Genomic DNA, 17,643 nt, shown 5'->3' on the forward strand with positions numbered 1-17,643 from the left:
AATATAGAAAAGACAAGGATGTTTAAATGTCAATGGGAAGGATTCAATTGTAAGAGAGGCTGGAGTATATTGGAATGAGAAGGAAAAGTCAAGAGTGTAACATTCCTAAAATAGTGAGAAAATAATATCCCATATCCCATGAATAAAAGACAGACGGGTTGACATTAGGATGATAGACACGTCTTCTGATGTGTAAGAAGGGGAAAATGAAAGGATGGTCACAGAGCTGAGTAGATTCAAGAGTTTAGTAACAGGGAGTTGAGGAGGTGCTCATTTGATGAAATTTTTACTCCATTAAATAGGATGTATGACCATCTAAGGAACGGTACAGGGCTTAAAATTTTGAGATGAGGAAGCTGCTATTCTACTTAAATTTAATTTTTTGCCTAGTAATAGTGTTTGGAATCTACAAAGAGATATACAAATAATGGTAAAATATAACGATTTCCAAAAATTACAACCAGAGGGACAAAACAACATCAATTCAGGCAACAAGTCCTGAGCCTCGGATCGGGCTCCTCACTTCCTGCCTGCCAAAACAAAAGCGACCCCAGATACTAATAAGTTACTGAAAGGTTTTACTGATTTTTAGAATACATAGATCTTTTCAAATATTTTTTTATTTTAGAATATTTTTAGTTTTACAAAAAAGTTGCTAAAATAGTGTAGAAAGTTTCCATCTACCCTGAACTCAGTTTTCTCAGTTATTAACATCTTACATTACATGTGTGGCACATCCATCACAACAAATGAACCAATATTGATACATATTATTAACTAAAGTCTATATTTAGATTTCCTTAATTTATACAAGAACATTCTATGAATGTCCTTTCTCTGTATCAGGATCTCTTCGAGGTTACACTCATTATATTTACTTACATTTTCATAGCATTCTCTAGATTATTACAGTTTCTCATACTTTCCTTGTTTTTGCTAACAGTTTTGCAGAGTACTGGTTAGGTATGTTTTAGAATATTCTTTATTTGTATTGTCTGATGTTGAGTGAGGAGTATCTACATAAATCATTTAGAATTCTTATGTACCAAAGATTTGTCTATTCTTCACTTAAGATATATATTATAAATAGAATAAATGTGCTTTTAACATTCAAAAATTGTAAAATCAATTGTTAGTATGAATTGTAACTGTAGTTAATCTCTTCTAAGCCAGAATTTTTTAGTCCCTTCAAGCTTTAGTATCTTCCCCTGCAACATGAGAGATTTGGGCTATACTAGTTGGCTCTCCTCCTCACTTGGGGTTTCTGATGACCTAAGGAAAAGCCCAAGACTGACCTCCAGTGGTAATCCATGCTGCTCTCCAAGAAATAAAGGCCTGTTTGTTGACTTGAGATGTGTTGGAACAACCATATAGTTAAGAAAAAGTAACACTCACAGCAAGGCAGTTTCTAATATATTCATTATTTATTGGTAGTTAATAACAAGTCTCAACTTCTCTATGATATGACTAAAGATGTTTCTCTAAAGAAGTGACCTAAAATACCCCTTTCTCTGTTCTTCTGAAATTTGAGGCACTTGGGGAAAGAAATGAAACTCTCTTCATTAATGTGTATAGATGTCTAATTCTGGATATAACCTTTTCATAAATGTCTCTTCTGATTAAGTGATTTTTCTCTTAATGATGCAGTAGAATGTTTTGGAGTCATTAATTTTAGCTATCCTAAAATATTTTCTGAACTTAACTTCCTATCTTTGTTTTTTCATCAAGCTTTCTTCCCTCATGGAGCCATATTCACATAAATTCTAAGAGACACCCCCCCCCCCCATTTAATCTCAGAAGATGTTTGTGAACTTATGGAATGTGGGTGTATACCTATAAGGGAAATTCCTCTAATATTATTTTTAGCATTCTCCAGGGGATGGATCTAGGTTTTTTAGGCTCTGAAGTTGGTCCTACTTAAAAATAATGCAAATTACAGAAAGTCCTATGCAAGCAACAAGCTTGGAAGCTGAAATTTCTTTTTAACTGAACAGTACATCTCCCTCAGCCAGTCTTGGATGAAAACTAACATTACCACTGTATTAGTTTTCTCTTACTGCTGTAACACATTACTACAAATTCAATGGCTTTGAACAACATAAGTTTATTATTATCTTTCAGTTCCTGAGGACAGAAGTCTGAGATAAGTATCTTACTTGGCTAAAATCAAGGTGTGAGCAGGGCTCTGTTTGTTAGGGAAGAATCCATTAACAAACCTTCTAGCTTCTAGAAGCCCCTTGCATTCTGTGGCTCATGGTCTCTTCCCTCTATAGTGCCAACAGCAGTGGGTCAAGTCCATCTCTATGACCTTTCTTTTGTCATTATGTTTCTCTCTGACCACAGCAAGGAACAGTTTTCAGCTTTTAAGAACTCGTGTGACAGGCCGGCCAGCGGCACTGGGAAGATGAGACGTGGCAGTCACTCTTAGCGATCCTGTGGCTGGCTCTGTGGGATGAGGACCTTAAAGATAGCCACAGGACAAAAATAGTGATGAAATAAATGGCTGCTCTGGAGGCCAAATTGGTCATCAAATTTAGCATTATTTTGGTGACTTCAATTTGCCATATTTTTAAAGGAACAAATCAAACTGGATGAAGGTTGGGTACCTTTGGATATAATGATAAAATTCAATAGGTTAAACCTTCTAACAACAGACTTCCATGTACTAGTAGAAGCATTGAGCAAACCAATAGCAGAAGTCATGGAAATTAAGTGAAGATAAACCAAAATCAGATCATCTTCAAACAAACTGGTCCCTGAAATGACTGATGAATATTAAAAAAATGTGAAAGACAGATTCATTTATATTAAAGGCTTCCCTACTGATACAACCCTTGATGACATAAAAGAGTGGTTAGAAGATAAAGGACAAGAACTAAATATTCAGATGAGAAGAACATTGCACAAAGCACTTAAGGGACCAATACTTGCTGTGTTTGATAGCATTGAATCTGCTAAAAAGTTTGTAAAGGCCCCTAGACAAAAGTACAAAGACAGAAATCTGCTAATACTTTTCAAGGAAAATTACCTTGAAAAAAAATAGAGAAAGATAAAGAAAAGTAGAAGCTAAATTACGAGCTAAGAAAAAATAAACGTTAGAAATGCTGAAATGAAATCTCTAGAAGAAAAGATTGGCTGCTTGCTGAAATGTTCAGGGGACCTAGGTGATCAGACCTGTAGAGAAGATTTGCACATCCTTTTCTCAAATCAAGGTGAAATAAAATGGGTAGACTTAGAGGAGCCAAAGAGGAAATAAGAAAAAGCTAAGGAAGCACTGGAGAAAGCCAAAGATGCAGATATGCCCACCTACAATTAAGGAACAAGGAACAAAGAAGTGACATGGGAAGTACTAGATGAAGATGTGGAAAGAGAAGCATTGAAAAATGTCATAGAAGAGCATCAGGAATCCTTAAACAAACCGAAGTCAAAGGTCCCAGATTTAAAGGAAAAGGAAAGGGAAATAAAGCTGCCCAGACGGGGTCCGCTAAAGGGTAAGCACAGTGTCAGGGTGGGGAAACTACATTTTATAGTGATGATGAATGTGATGAAAACAGTGCATGTGGACCAGTAAAAAGAACAAAAGAAGAAACAGTCAAAGAAGAACTTAACCTGCATCAAAACAGCAGAAAATGGTACCAGACACCAATACTTAGTATACAAATTTTTTTTTTTCAGTTTAATTAGTATTCTAGCTGCTTTTGTCTTTGGAGGCTTTTAAAAAGTTAAGTCCACATTAATATCCACCTTAAAAATTTTTTTATGTTGTTTAGTTTGTCTATTTTTGTTATCCAATTGAGAATATTTTTATGTACAGTTCTATGTTATATCACATTACTCAAACATCAAAAGAAGAAAAGATTCTTCTGCTAAATTGCCTTTGTAATATGAGAATGTATTAGTATAAACTAATAAAATATGTACTGTATAAACAGATGGGGAGCCTGAACAGGCGGTGGTGCAGTGTATAGAGCGTCAGACTGGAATGCAGAGCACCCAGGTTCAAAACCCCTATGTTGCCAGCGTGACTGTGGGCTCATCTGGCTTGAGTGTGGGCTCACCAGCTTAAGCACAGAGTTGCTTGCTTGAGCACGAGATCATAAATATGGCCCCATGGTTGCTGGCTTAAACTCAAAGGTCGCTGCTTGAATCCCAAGGTCGCTGGCTTGAGCCCAAGGTTGCTGGCTTGAGCAAGGGATCATTCACTCTGCTGTAGCCCCTGGTCAAGACACATATAAGAAAGCAATCAATGAACAACTAAGATGCCACAACGAAGAATTGATGCTTGTCGTCTCTCTCCTTTCCTGTCTTTCTGTTCCTATCTGTCCCTCTCTCTTGACTCTCTCTCTTTATCTATCAAAAAAAAGGGGGGGTGATTAAACTCATGTGATTAAATTGGGCCAACCCAGATAACCCAGCGTAATTTTTCTATTTCAATATCTGTAACCTTAATCACACCTGTAAAGTCCTTTATGTCATGTACGGTAACATATTCATAAGGTTCTGGGGATTAAAGTGTGAACATCTTCAGGGGCCATTATTCTGCCTAATACAACACAAAGGAGTATGATCTCCGTCTTCTTCCCACTTTGTAATAATGACCTGTAACGTCCTACTGAATCAAAAAATCAACGTTAAGCTACCTAACTCAGACAGATCAAGGCATCTCATCCAGAGTCACAAACAACACAAGAAAAAGCTTAAGTTCTTTGTTGTTGCTGCTGCTGTTGTTGTTTGTAAAAGACACTACAAAGAAAAGTGTTAGAGATTGCTTACTGTGTATCTAATTTCAATCTAAAGGTTAGTGTTATGCTATTATAACCGTTCCTCACCTGACCAGGCGGTGGTACAGTGGATAGAGCATCAGCCTGGGATGCTGAGGACCCAGGTTCAAAACCCCAAGGTCGTCGGCTTGAATGCAGGCTCACGAGCTCTTGCCTAAGGTTGCTGACTTGAGCAAGAGTTCACTGGAGCCCCCAGTCAAGGCACATATGAGAAAGCAATCAATGAACAACTAAGGAGCAGTGATTATGAGTTGATGTTTCTCATCTCTCCCATTTCTGTCTGTCCCTCTCCCACTTGCTTAAAAAAAAATTGTCCCTGACTTAAAATAATAGTTTTTTTGAAAATTATATTTTCCAAAAAAATGATTAATGATTATTGGCATTGTCTTAATTTTTTGTAAATCTCTTTGTTATATAGGTTACTAGAAGACAGATTTTCGTATCTACTACTATATTCATTTTTGTTTAAATATGTTGTTTTGGTTGATATGTAGGAAGATAAATCCAGCTTCACACATATATTTGATCAGAAAAGGAGGTATTTTAATAATCTTTAAAACAATTGTGGGTATTCTTCTTTAATATACAATAAAACTTGAGACACAATAATTTCTTTTTTTATTTACTCAAAGATTATATTTCCCAAAAATGTTAATATGAATGGAAAGATATGTCATTTTGAGAAGAAACAAATATATTTTTGTTATTTTGGAACATTTTTCATCTTGTTTCTCCTATTTGAACTATTTTTAGTAGTTTTGTAATCTAAAGAAATTTAGAAAGTAAGTAATCTTCCCTCTCATTTTAATATGAGAAAACATTGGAATTCAATTTTTATTTATCTGAGGATGGCCAATTAACTTGATATTTGTTTTAAGTTGGTACCAAGCCTTCTGATTTTTAACTCCAGTGCTTTAACTTTTATAGTCTACTTTAATAGAAAATCTATGGGAAGTATCGTGATGCCTTAGTAGAAGTCCAAAGTGTAGGCTTAACTTGTCACATTAAATAATCTTCAGAAAATCATTTCTCCCCCTTCAAAAGTGATTGTAGAAATATCTTAGAAAGAGGTTGGAGGAAATGCATGATGATGGTAAAAGAGTACCAACTTCTAGTTATAACGTTAAGTTCTGGTGATTATAGTTAACTTTGTATTGTGTACTTAAAAGTTGCTAAGAAATAGATTTTAAATGTTCTCACCACAGACACAAAAATTAATAACTATGTGAGGTGATAGATGTGGTAGGTAACCTTATTATAATCATTTCATAATTTGTACATATATCAAGTTTTTACATTGTACATCTTAAAACTTACACAATTTATGTGTCCATTATACCTTCATAAAGCTGAAAAAATACTCTTGGATTAGTAATTTAATATGAATTATTATTACATTTTAATATTCTCCATCTAAATTTCCCTTGGTAGTATTCTGTGGAATATGAATTTATTTAAACATTAAAAAATATTTTAAGAATAAGATGTACATTTAGTTATAAAACCTCCTTTTGCTACAAAAATACAGAAGATGTTTGCAATAGGCTAAATGTATATTATATAAATATCTAAAAGTTAACTTTCCATATAAAATACAATAGATATTAAATAGTGTCTGGGTATTTTTATTAGCTGATTGAAATCTGGTTGATTTTTGTCTGTGCTTTATTTGTGATGTAGCTTTTGTAGGAATGATACTCTTCGGAAAAATTTTGTTTTATATTGTTTTATTTATTTATTTTAAGTGAGAGGAGAGGAGATAGTAAGACAGATCCCTGCATGCTCCCTGACCAGGATCCTCCCGGCAACTCCTTTCTGGGGTCAACACTTCAAAAATTGAGCCACTGGCTGCAGGAGGGAAAGAGGGAGAGAAGGGGGGAGAGAAGCATATAGTCACTTCTCTTGTGTGCCCTGACTATGAATTGAACTTGGAATATCTGTACGCTGGGCCCACTGGCTCTATCCACTAAACCAATCAGCCAGGGCACTATTGGGTAGAATTTTAAAGTGCATATTTATATATCTTAAAATTCTCAAGAATCAAGTCTTTTCTATAGTGATAATGACAATAGAAAATATTCATTAACTGCTTGCCATGGCAGGTACTATACTGTTTTATCACATGTATTAGCTTATTTAATCCTCAAATGGATATGTTAGAAAGATATAGACAAAAACACAAGGCTTTAGGTTGAGTAATCACTGACACATATTTATGTCTCAAGGGAGTTATTTCACTACCTAAAACAGCTTTTTCACTCTCTTAGTAGTCTTCTAAACAATTTTCTCTTTCAGAACAGCAATTTTGTGGTAAATGTTTTTTTTTTTTCTTTTCTAAATTAGTGTCTTAGCAGAATCTGACTTTAGTTTCTTTGTTAACACTAGTAAAACAAACTGGAAGGTCTCTTAGTCTTTCTATAAACCTAATTTCTTTTTTCTTTCTAGAAGTAATATTCTCAGAAAACAGGTTAGATTAATTTTTTCAATAAAATATAGATGGAGGAAGAATAATATGCGATGTGTAAGAATTTTAGATGTCTATATATGAGGACTGAAAATGATAGTCATTTATCATATACTTATTGGCTAAGTATGAAGTATGCTATGAGCATTAACTCAGTTCTCTCTATAACCTTATAAAATGTGGGTGCTGCTCTTTTTTTATGAAAAGGAAAGAGGTTTAACTGCAAGCCACTTGAGAAGCTGGGGAACCCCATGTGGGGTCCTTTTTATTTCTTCAATTTTAAACGATAGACTTGCTCGATAAAGAAATCTTGGTTGTAGGTTCTTGTTTTGTATCACTTTGAATATTTCTTGCCAATGCCTTCTGGCCTCAAGTGTTTCTGTTGAGAAGTTGGATGTCATCCTTATGGGGGCTCCTCTGTAGGTAATTAACTGCTTTTCTCTTGCAGCTTTTAGTATTTTTTCTTTGTCTCTTAACTTTTGCATTTTAATTATGATGTGTCTTGGTGTAGGACTTTTTGGGTTCCTCTTTAATGGGACTCTCTGTGCTTCTGTTACTCATGTGTCTTTTTCCTTCATCACTTTAGGCAAATTTTCAGTTAGGATTTTTTCAAACAAGTCTTCTATCCCTTGTTCGTTCTCTTCTTCTTCAGGAATTCCTATGATGCGGATGTTGTTTCTCTTCATGTTGTCAGAGGTCTCTTAGATTTTTCGCATTCTTTTTGAGCCTCTTTCGTTTTGCTGCTCTGCTTCTGTGCTTACATTTATTTTGCCCTCCAAATTGCTGATTTGATCCTCTGCATCATCCAGCCTGCTGTTGATTTCTTCTAGTACAGTCTTCATTTCTGATATTGTATTTATCATTTCTGACTGTTTTTTTTTTTATGATTTCAGTGTCCTTTTTGATGTTTACTGTCTTTTTAAGTTCTCATTGTGATCATCCATTGTTGCTCTGAGATCCTTGAGCATCCTAATTATTATTTTAAACTCTGTGTATGGTAGTTTGGTTGCTTCCATTTCATTTAGTTCTTTTTCTGAGGATTTCTCTTGCTGATTAATTTGGGTCATATTACTTTTTTTATTTATTTATTTATTTATTTTTTTTTACAGGGTCAGAGAGAGAGTCAGAGAGAGGGATAGACAGGGACAGACAGGAAGGGAGAGAGTCTGATGCTCTATCCACTGCACCACCACCTGGTCAGGCCAGGTCATATTTCTTTGTCTTCTCATTTTTTCTACGTATTAGGTAGCAATGTCTGAATTTGTAATTTGTTGTAGTATCTGTATGAGAAAGATGGACTCAGTGATACTGACCTCCAGGCCACCTGAATTTCTTGCTCTAGGAATGCTTCTTGAAGGTAGTATTTACCCTCCTGTTTTATGTGAGTATTGAATGCAGTTGGTCCTTTAGTGGGCGCAGATATCCCTTCAGGCTGGCTGGCTCTAAGGACTAATGTTGATCATGTGTATTAGACACTGTGCAGTGTCTGTCCTGTTGGGTGTATTTATTCTCCACAGTGTCTGGTGCCTGCTGGACTCCTTCTTTGGGCGTGCTGCTTGTGTAGCCAGCTGAGTCTAGTGTTGGTGCTGTCTGCCACCCACTACTGGTTGTGTTGCTTCTGGGTCTTCCTGGGTTGGCATAAGCTATTTTTTGTAACCTGCTGTAGGCTACTTGTCTGGAACTACTGCTCTGTTCACTGTTTGTGTCTGTGTTTTCTGTGCCTGGGTAGTGTGGGAGGGGCTAGCCTGTGTATAGGGATCAGCTTCCTCCTGCTTAGAGATGACAGCAGCTCCATGAAAGCCCCAAGCTCTGTATGATTTTCCACCACTTTTCAGTTGCTCCTCCTCCTCTTGCAGCTGTGCTGTCTTCCCACAGTGTCTTCTGTATGTAGTGTGGGCTTAGATTGGTCTCACCCCAACAAAGCCTCTACAAGTTGCAAGCTTGATGAGTTAGGGCAGCTAAGGTTGGGAATAAAACGTTAGTGGGATCTCCTACTTCAGGGGCTTCTTGGTCAGGAGTTCAGTATAAGGAGTGTGGCCCCTATTCCAGAGCTTAACCCCTCAGACACTGCTGGATGCTCCAATTCTATTTCTTCCCAGTGAGGTGAGCAGCAGATTCAGATTGGGTGGGGCCAACAATCCCCTCTGCAGACGTTCTTCCTGCTGGTGAGTCCCTGGCCTCAGGGAAGAAGGGTGAAAGAGTCCTCCCCTTGGGCTACCTGTGCCCCCCGCCCCAGAAAGTGGCTAAGCCCCTCGACCAGACCAAACAGTAGGCTTGTGGGGACCCACACTTTAAATGTTCATGTTCCAAGCCTCTCTCCCTTCCTTCTGTGGAACCTATTGCAGTAGAGCTGAGTATCCAGGACCCATGCTGGCTGACAGTGAAGGTCTACCCTATCCAATGCGCACCAGCTGCCGTGTCAGTGCTGATAACAGAAAGCAGACTTTGCCTCAGCTGGGCCCAGTGTGATGAGCCTTCCCTTAGGACAAGCTACCAGCAAGAGTTGATAGGTCCTGAACCATTGCTCTCCACAGCTGGTCACTGAATGTGTTGGCCCTGGGCCTCCCTGAAGGGAACCTGGTATAGACCATTGAAGGACACTGCCTGTGACTAGCCCTCAGCAACCTTCTTGGAGCTACAAGCTGCTTTTGCTGGGCCTAGGTGCACATGGAAATACCAAACCGCACACTTAAACTGGCTTTACCCACACTGGGCCTGGGGAAAGGTCCTCAAAAGAACAAGGTTCCCTGAGCCCTGCTTTCTGCAGCCTCTGTCTGCTGGCTGCTTGTTGGGCTCAGCCACTGAAGTAAAACCTCTGGTAGAGTCTAGAGCCTGGGGCAATTTAGGGATCAGGAAGGGTGGTAGGGGTGGCTCCACCTCTCAACCTCAGGTGTCAGTCTGTCCAGAGTTTATTCACAGATCTCAATAGGGTGTGGCCACCAGGAGTCCATTGCGTGTGGCCTCTGAGACCCAGAGATGTGGTCTGCCCGCAGTCCGGACAGTTTCTACTGAGTTTCCTGTGAGGTGGAAGCACCATAGTCTTGGGAGTGTGCGGGGATAGTGGGGGGATCTCTAGCCCTAATGCCCAAAAACTGAGACAAGCCCCTGCTTCCTGGATGACCTATCAGAACAGCATGTCTCCAGAGGGTGAGGCAGAAGAGAGTCCAGAGGGTGGGGCAGTTGCTTTTCTTCCAGGCTGTCACTGTACAGAGGGAACTACTCTACCAAAGAAAATGACAACTGCAATATTGGAGAATGACTCAGTACAGGGGTTCGGGTGGCTGTCCCCAGGTGTCTCTCCCCGGGCCACCAACTTTACACTCTCCTCATGCAACTCTAGTCCTCTTAGCTCTTCCTCCACTGAAGCCCCTGGTAAGTGGCTGTGAATGAGATTTTCTATGCTGGCCCTTTAATACAGAGCCTGCGTCTCTAAGAGCTCCTTTTTTTGCAGACAGAAAGCTTGGCTCTTTTCACTGCCAAATGCTATGTGGGCACCTCTTCTAGGCTCTGGGGCTCTAGGCTGGAGGTCCTGGCCTGGGGCTGAGGATCCACACCTCTCAGGGTGACCCTCCCCACAGTGAGAGTCCCTCCGGACCCTCAGCTGCTGATCGCTCCTGAAAACAGGGCAGCCCTTTCCACGTCTCCACCCTTCCTACCAGTCTCGGTGTGGCTTCTATGATCCTTGGTTATAGACTCCTCTTCGTTTAGTCCAAAGTTGGTTTTTCAATATGATTGTTCTTAAATTAAATTGTAATCCAGTTTGGTCCTGGGAAGTGGCAGTTGGAACATCCACCTACTCAGTCACCATCTTGGAATTCCCATTTTTCATAACATTTTCAGAATCACAAAATGTTTGGCTGCTTTTGGGGTCTTGTACGTGAGAGTTAAGAGCTCACCACAATTCTTGGTACACAGAGTGCTCAGTAAATGGTATCATCTGTGACAGCGATAATAACGATATAAAGTCTCTCTTATTGAATGCTTTATTTCCAGCCATGTGGCCCTTACTTACTACTGTACAGCAATACTAAATATGCTCCTAGCTAGCTTTGCATTCTATCTCATTTGAAGCCAGTCCATTATATACAGCACCCAGGAATAATTATTCTAAAATTTAGAGTCATGTTCCTCCTTTGTTCCAAAACCTTCAGTGCTTTTTCTTTGCCTGTTGAGTTAAGTAAGCATTTGACCTGTACTAAAGGCTCCAGCTTATCCCTTCTGCTCCTTTTTCTACAGAAATATACATAGTTCTCATTTGGGGTGGGGATAGAATTGTTTGGAAATCTTTTAGGTTGTCAGAATTACTGAGGACCCATAACCTGCATTTAGAGTGCTGGAAACAGGGAAGTTCCAAGTCCTTCTGTGAATGTAACAATATCAGACCCAGTGGTCTCACTCAAATGTGGGGGTAACTTGTTCTACCTCCCTGTCTTCTTATTATCATTCTTTTATCCTTGCTATATTTGAATTTTTCCACTGCTCTTTATAAATCTGTGGCTGCTGCCATCTTATTTAGCCTTTAAGGTCAGGCTTCAATATCATTTATATCCCCAGAGCCCTCCAGTTTCTACTTGAACCACCTTTATGCTTTTTAAATGTTTACTTCTTAAATCTCTATAGTCTTTATACCGGTCTCTAATTATTTTCAGTGAGAATTATTATTTACTGCCTTGCAACCTTTTTTTAAGGCAGGCTCAAAGTCTTATTTGTTTTTAAGTGTCTAAAAATTTGTAGCACTCTGTGTTAATATATTTCAGATATTTCTGAAAGGTAGAGATCTATTTTAAATTCTTTGGGAAAGAAATTCTTTTCACTGCTTTAGTGCCTTGCATAGTGCCAGTCCAATAATTGGTGATAAGTATATGTTTTCTAAATCAATGTTTTCTTCTTAATGGAGCGGAAGTTTTAGAGGCAATTAAACCAGTGTTTTTTATTTGTTTGCTTATTTACATTCCTGTTTGTTTACCTGCTCATCCACCCATCTCTGCTTCGTTCAACAAGACTGGAAATGCTGGCGGGGCAGCCTCTTGCCTTGCTCTGGGCCTGAAGTAGAGGGCGGAGAAGTCCTTTGGGTACCTAGGAGCTTAATATGTTTTGTTGCATGGACTGGTTAGTAGCCTGGAGCATAAGTTCAAGGTGAAAATGTTTTATGCTTTCATACTGATTGATGGTAAAGTATCATAGATGTCAGAGCACCTCAGGAGCTGAATGATAGGTTATGTGAATGTAAAGCTAGGTAGATACAGTTTATTTTAATATTTTGGCATCCATCAAAAAAGTATGTGCTCAGAACAAACCATTTTATCTTAGAAAAAAGGCCCAAGAAAATATCGGCCTTTAGCTTTGTATATATGGGAGCCTCTTAGTACTTACTTAATTTCCACTCTTCCTCAATTAAATAAACAAGAAGAAATTAAATGACAAATTCAAGGGAGTACATAGATTTACACTTAGAGATTACTGGTAGTCTGTGTAGACTAATGTGCCTTCACTAGAGAAAAATACCTCCATGAAAAATCTTTTATCTTAAATTATTATTCTTTTAAGAGTGTTTTAGTATGAGAAAGAAGTCTCATGGGCTAGGGTGATTTTAACCTTAGTTTATATAGAGATTTGGACTTGATCCAAATTATTTAAAAATAGTTCTGCCTTATTTGATATTTAAAACAGAATTTAATGCTTTCTTTATTTGAATTAAATATAAATTTATTTTCTTTTGTCTCATACTAACATGATAATCTGGAGGAGAGGAGGCAAATGCCTTTATCAAGTTTCATTGTCACATCAGAAGGTTTTTATCAGACCTATTGAAATGTGCCTGTTTTGATGCAATATTTAGTCATTATATTAGTAATTATATTATTAACCTTCATAATGAAGTAATATAACAGCATAAAAAGCATAAAATGATCAGAAAAGCTGGGTTCAAATCCTAGCACAACTACTTAATGTCATTCTGTTTGATTTCTCTGAGCCTGTTTCCTCATCTGTAAATGTTGGATAATACTTCTTAATTCTTAATTCTATTCTGAGGCCTAGAAGAAATTATATGATTTTAAAAAAGAAAGAAAAATACTTAGGCTTGGCTCTTAGTTGATACCCCTTGAATGTTGTAGAAGTTATCATTACTGGAATTTGCTGCCATTGGTTAATTTACTAGTTTTTTTTTTGTTTTTTGTTTTTGTTTTTTATTAAGCTGGAAATGGGGAGAGACAGTCAGACAGACTCCCGCATGCGCCTGACCAGGATCCACCAGGCACGCCCACCAGGGGGCGACGCTGTGCCCCTCTGGGCTGTCACTCTCTTGCCACCAGAGCCACTCTAGTGCCTGGGGCAGAGGCCAAGGAGCCATCCCCAGCGCCCGGGCCATCTTTGCTCCAATGGAGCCTCGCTGCGGGAGGGGAAGAGAGAGACAGAGAGGAAGGAGAGGGGGAGGGGTGGAGAAGCAGATGGGTGCTTCTCCTGTGTGCCCTGGCCAGGAATTGATCCCGGGACTTCTGCATGCCAGGCCGACGCTCTACCACTGAGCCAACTGGCCAGGGCCAATTTACTAGTTTTTTTTTAGTTTATCTTTTTGGCCCTAGCTGGGTGGCTCAATGGATAGAGCATCATTCTGGCATGCAGAAATCACAGGTTCAATCCTCAGTCAGGCACATATGAGAAGCAAGCAATGAGTGCACACCTAAATGGAAAAACTAAGTGGAATGAGTTGGTACTTCTCTCTCTCTGCCTTCCTCTCTTTCTCAAATCAATGGGGAAAAAAATTTAAGTTTATCTTTTTGATACAGAAAATTGTATACTTACATATGTTTTGAAAGTTTATATTTGATAATATTCTAAATATCTTTGGATTTTTTTTAATAAATCTTAACTCAACTGAAACTTGCATGCTATGATATTTTAAATATAAATCTGAACTAGACATCAGAGGGTCTTGGCCAAGACACTTTACCACAGTGGGCTTTCATATCCTCCTGTATAAAATGCGAGATTAGGGCAAGAGAGTTGTGACAAATGAAATGAAAGCTCCTTTCCATTCTAGAATTCAATGATTTTTTTTTAATAATTTTATTTTTTTAATGGGGTGACATCAATAAATCAGGATACATATATTCAAAGATAACATGTCCAGGTTATCTTGTCGTTCAATTATGTGGCATACCCATCACCCAAAGTCAGATTGTCCTCTGTCACCTTCTATCTAGTTTTCTTTGTGCCCCTCCCCCTCCCCCTTTTCCTCTCCCTCTCCCCCCTCCCCCCTCCTCCCGTAACCACCATACTCTTATCAATGTCTCTTAGTCTCACTTTTATGTCCCACCTACATATGGAATAATGCAATTCCTGTTTTTTTCTGATTTACTTATTTCACTTCGTATAATGTTATCAAGATCCCACCATTTTGCTGTAAATGATCCGATGTCATCATTTCTTATGGCTGAGTAGTATTCCATAGTGTATATGTGCCACATCTTCTTTATCCAGTCATCTGTTGATGGACTTTTTGGTTGTTTCCATGTCCTGGCCACTGTGAACAATGCTGCAATAAACATGGGGCTGCATGTGTCTTTACGTATCAATGTTTCTGAGTTTTGGGGGTATATACCCAGTAGAGCAGGGGTCCCCAAACTACGGCCCGCGGGCCACATGCGGCCCCCTGAGGCCATCTATCTGGCCCCCGCCACACTTCCGGAAGGGGCACCTCTTTCATGGTGGTCAGTGAGAGGAGCCTAGTTCCTATTGAAATACTGGTCAGTTTGTTGATTTAAATTTACTTGGTCTTTATTTTAATATTGTATTTGTTCCCGTTTTTTTTTTTTGTTTTTTTTTTTTTACTTTAAAATAAGATATGTGCAGTGTGCATAGGGATTTATTCATAGGTTTTTTTTTATAGTCCGGCCCTCCAACGGTCTGAGGGACAGTGAACTGGCCCCCTGTGTAAAAAGTTTGGAGACCTCTGCAGTAGAGGGATTGCTGGGTCATAAGGTAGTTCTATTTTCAGTTTTTTGAGGAACCACCATACTTTCTTCCATAAAGGTTGTACTACTTTACATTCCCACCAACAGTGTATGAGGGTTCCTTTTTCTCCACAGCCTCTCCAACACTTGTTATTACTTGTCTTGTTAATAATAGCTAATCTAACAGGTGTGAGGTGGTATATATCATTGCAATTTTGATTTGCATTTCTCTAATAACTAATGAAGATGAGCATCTTTTCATATATCTGTTGGCCATTTGTATTTCTTCTTGGGAGAAGTGTCTGTTCATGTCCTCTTCCCATTTTTTTATTGGATTGTTTGTTTGTTATTGAGTTTTATGAGTTCTTTGTATATTTTGGATATTAGGCCCTTATCTGAGCTGTTGTTTGAAAATATCATTTCCCATTTAGTTGGCTGTCTTTATTTTGTTATCAGTTTCTCTTGCTGAGCAAAAACTTCTTAGTCTGATGTAGTCCCATTCATTAATTTTTGCCTTCACTTCTCTTGCCTTTGGAGTCAAATTCATAAAATGCTCTTTAAAACCCAGGTCCATGAGTTGAGTACCTATGTCTTCTTCTATGTACTTTATTGTTTCAGGTCTTATGTTTAGATCTTTGATGCATTTTGAGTTAATTTTAGTAAAGGGGGACAAACTGTAGTCCAGTTTCAGAATTTAGTGATTTTTAAAAATATTATTCTGATTCATTCCGAAGTCCCAGTTTCTTTTCATTTTCAAAACTGTCCTTGTTTTTTTAGTTGGTGCTTATATATATGTATATTACATATACATATGTGTAAGTGGATATTTGCTACATTTGATGATAATAATCACCAGAGGTACTCATGGAAACTGGTTGAAAACCTTTAGTGATTCTTATTCAGTAGGTCTTGGAAAAAGGCCCCAGGAATCAGTGGTTTAATACATATTGTCAACCAAGTTGAACTGTTGTGTTCTTTTACTGTATTATTCTGAAAGTTAATTTGCACATTTCTACTTTTAGAGGAGGCAATGGAAGAGTCTGTTGGTATACTAAGATCTAGTCTGTGAACCTTTACTTCATTCATCAAATGTTTATTGTACATTTACAGTGTCAGATAATAAAAGGGTTTACAGGCTAGTGAAAGAATTTTAAAAAATAACAACAGGATAGTGAGTAATACTTGTATGAAAAAGGGGATGAGGAGCAGAGAGTCTTTAATCTGCCCATGGGGTAAAGGAGATATCAAGGCAAGAACTTGTAAGAAGAGGTAACATATGGGGTAGATTTTGAATGATAAATAGGTGTTTCCCAGCAGAAAATGTGGGGGAGGGTTTTCCAAGAAGAGGGAACAATGAGAACAAGAAATGTCAGATACAGCAGGACTACTTGAGTTACATGGTAGATGGGAAAAGATAGATAGGCTGGAGGAAAAGTGGTCTTCTAATGTTAAAACGAGTTGTACTTCATTCTCAGGACAGTGTAATGGAAGGAATAGAGAGGAACATAGGAATGTATGTTTTCAAATTTTTATGCTGCCCAAGTGTAAAAGGTGCATTTGAGAAGTGACTACAAACAAAAAGACCTAGTGAGAAGGCAACTGTAGTCTCTGTTAGAGCATACTAGCTACTGTGATAGGCACACCCAGTGGAGTCAGGTGGCTTGGCCTTGAATTCTGGTTCTACCACTTACTAGCAGGTTCTTAAATTTTCCCATTATGTATTTATGTGTCTAAACTTTTTTAATCTATAAACTGGGACATAACTGCATTAATATACCTAGAGTTGTTATGAGAATGAAATAAGATGTTTAAAGCACATGAAATAGTGCCCATAGTGCCTGACCAGGCAGTGGCGCAGTGGATAGAGCATCAGACTGGGATGCGGAGGACCCAGGTTCGAGACCCTGAGATCTCCAGCTTGAGCACAGGCTCATCTGGCTTGAGCAAAAAGCTCACCAGCTTGGACCAAAGGTTGCTGGCTCGAGCATGGGGTTACTCGGTCTGCTGAAAGCCCACGGTCAAGGCACAAATGAGAAAGCAATCAATGAACAACTAAGGTGTCGCAACGAAAAACTGATGATTGATGCTTCTCATCTCTCTCTCCATTTCTGTCTGTCTGTCCTTATCTAGCCCTCTCTCTGACTCTCTCTTTGTCCCTGTAAAAAGAAAAAAAAAAGAAAAAAAAAAGAAAAAAAAAGAAAAATAGTGTCCATAGTAAGCACTGGTCATTGTTGGGTGCTGCCATTATTGTTGTTGCTGCTATTTGTTTAGGATTGTAAGGGTCTTGCTTACACTAGAGGCAGCAATCAAAGAGAAGTAAAAATACCTAATACTGCACTGGAGAGAGCATTGACCTGGGATGCTGAGGTCCCAGGTTCAAAATCCTGAGGTCAGTGGCTTGTGCACGTCTTACCAGCTTGAGCATGTGGTTGCCAGCTTGATT

At 38.5% G+C, this 17,643-nt stretch overlaps 1 protein-coding gene and 1 pseudogene across 4 annotated transcripts in view; both read left to right on the top strand.

Moving 5' to 3' along the window:
- Window positions 1-17,643, top strand: part of VPS13B (vacuolar protein sorting 13 homolog B) — an 887,459-nt gene that overhangs the window by 589,917 nt on the left and 279,899 nt on the right. The window lies entirely within an intron of this gene.
- LOC136397509 (lupus La protein pseudogene) lies at window positions 1,216-3,653 on the top strand (annotated as a pseudogene).

The sequence above is a fragment of the Saccopteryx leptura genome, chromosome 3, assembly GCF_036850995.1.
Source record: "Saccopteryx leptura isolate mSacLep1 chromosome 3, mSacLep1_pri_phased_curated, whole genome shotgun sequence".
Taxonomy (NCBI): Eukaryota; Metazoa; Chordata; class Mammalia; order Chiroptera; family Emballonuridae; genus Saccopteryx; species Saccopteryx leptura.